Source organism: Hipposideros armiger, unplaced genomic scaffold (genome assembly GCF_001890085.2).
Source record: "Hipposideros armiger isolate ML-2016 unplaced genomic scaffold, ASM189008v1 scaffold_687, whole genome shotgun sequence".
Lineage (NCBI taxonomy): Eukaryota > Metazoa > Chordata > Mammalia > Chiroptera > Hipposideridae > Hipposideros > Hipposideros armiger.
The window spans coordinates 1,075,420-1,078,049 of NW_017732037.1; the positions used below are offsets into that span (position 1 = coordinate 1,075,420).

Sequence of the window (2,630 nt, forward strand, 5' to 3'; positions counted from 1 at the left end):
AAGCGTGTCTACTCTGCCTTTGGCTCCATGCATCTTCTTCCTGCTCCCCAAATCGCAGACGCCTTACACCCGGACCTTTACACTCCCCGACAGTCGGGCAGTCCTCTGGGCCCTGAGCTCGGTTCTGCCCCCTACGGGCTCCTCCTGTGGGGTGGCGGCCCTCCTAGTGAGTGGCCAGCTTGCGCTCTGATGCCCCATGTGTCCAGCTTTGAGGAGACACAGAAACCATACAGACTTTTGAGTGGTGTTGAATATATTGTTGGAAGGAAAAACTGGCATTCTGATTGAAAATGATCAGTCAGTTGAAATCTGCTGTGTTAACTGCTAACTTTTCTGTAACCAACCTGAGTCTAACACATGAACCCTCTGTATTGATGATAAAAGATAATTCTAAGTATGGTACCTTCCTTAACGTGGAAGAAAACCCCCCAAAAACCAAAAAACAATATGGCCTTTCTTGAACTTTGAAGACAGGGGATAGAGTTACTTTTAAAGTGTTTGAAAGTAAATTCAGAGTAGATTATGAGCTTTTGGTTGCATTTTCTTCTGTTTTAGGTGTCTCTGGGAAACACTTTAAATCAAGCCATACTGCAACTTGGAGGACTTACTGTAAACGACTGAATAGAAGGATGCACTCACCTTGTGATGACATCAGTTAAAGTCACCATTAAAACAATATGAGCACTCATTTGTGGACATCCGATTATAAAGCCAGAATATTTTACTGAATTTCTTAAAGCAGTTCAATTCAAGAAACACCTTCCACAACTGAAAGTTTTTACCCACCTATTGATGAACCAGCTATTGGAAGTAAAAATATTGATCTGTCAGGACGACAGGAAAGAAAACAGATCTTCAAGGGGAAAACATTTGTATTTCTGAATGCCAAACAGCATAAAAAATTAAATTCAGTTGTTTTTTAGAGGGGGGACACTAGGCCAATTACAGAAAAAAATGAAGAGGAAGGTAATTTCTATTCAGCTCCTGGAACTTGTGTTGTTTGTGTAGGAATAACAAATTCACAGACCTTAATTCTGACTCTCAGAAAATAATGGATTCATTCAATTATGGATATGCTTCAAAGGCAGGGTCTTAGACCTATTCCTGTAGCAGAAATTGGTTTGGCAGTTATTTTTACGACTACAGAGAATTACTGTGTTTCACAGGGCCAGCCTAGTACGGGGCTCCAGATGATGATTCCAGGACCAACCCTTTCCTCAGGCTTGTTAGTCAAAGAAAAGCTAACACCAAGTGCCCCAGGGAACACTGCGATCTATGTAGCCAACACAGTCAGAGCAAGTAGACACACTTATGGGTTTGAGTCAAAGTACAAAAGACATCAAAATCTCCAGAATGGAAAAAAAATTCAGAATGCCTTCACAAGAAACATCCTCTGTGAAAGACTCCCCCCATTCCCCGCCCCACCCACAAATAAGCGCTATTAATAATACTGTAGGAAAAGGGATGAAGAAAATAAAGAAATTTCTTCATTTAAGTCCTTGAAAATGGAAATGTCTTGTTCTCTTTCAGAACAGTCACACCTGCCATGCTCAATATGGAAAACAAAAGGAGCAGCCTCTATCTCAGGACAAGCCTGCAGGGAAAACCAGGTAACTTACTTACAGATACAGGTTTAAAATCCAGTGTGAAAATGTCTGCCAATAAGTCTCTTTCTACAGAAAAACTAAGATCAGAAAAAATGAAAATTGATGATTTAGCCATAGAAAATGAAGTATTGGAACGGTTATTCAAGAGCACAAAACCAGAGTTAGAAACTGAAGGGAAAGATCAAAAACAAGAGGAAGATGTCAGTATTAGAAAAAGGCCAAGATTGGAGAGAGAAACAAATGGCTCTTTTAATGGTGAAAGAATATCAAAAAGTAACAAAATATCTAAAAAAATGAAATTTTCAGGGAAGAATTACTATGATCAGCTAAAGAAGCACCGTCTATCTAACATGGTCAGGCTTCGGGATAATGTGAGACGCTTCCATGGAAGGTGTTACTGACAGAATTTAGGTCCCTGGTGGTTAGCAACTCTGCCTCCAGAAATTTATCCGGTGTACATGATGATTATGGTCAACTAAACAATGTCAAGAAATTCAGAAAGTTCTCATTTCCTGGAGCAGGAAAACTTCCGCAGTCCATTGGAGGATCAGACCTAATAGCTCATCATGCTCGAAAGATGGTTAAGGCAAGAAATGGAGGTGCAAAATCCACGTGCAAAAGAAGAATCTCTTGCTAATGATCTCTTTAGATACAATCCTAGTGTGCAAAGGCGAAGATAAGTGAGAATTTTATAAAGAAGCCAGGGAAAAACATTTCCTATCAAGTGTTTACTTCAAGATCCATCTGGAATATATGCATGTAGTATACAGACGGGATTTTAAGTTACAAGTATTCTATGGCCTGAATTTGTTAAATAAAATGCACAAAACTAAAAAACAAATGAACAAAAAAAAAAGTCTTAGATTGCAGGCCTAGGAATATTCTTTTTTTTTTTTTAAGATTTTTATTGGGGAATTGGGGGGAAGGGAACAGTGCTGGGGAATTGGGGGAAGGGGAACAGACAAGTTGCTGTCGTTTTGTTCTTCAATCTAGTTGTGGAGGATGTTGCTTCACTGGCCCAAG

The 2,630-nt window shown here is 39.7% G+C and overlaps 1 pseudogene; it reads left to right on the top strand.

The window, feature by feature from the left end:
• Positions 1-464: 464 nt before the first annotated feature.
• On the top strand, positions 465-2,287 carry LOC109373053 (nibrin pseudogene; annotated as a pseudogene).
• Positions 2,288-2,630: the final 343 nt, after the last annotated feature.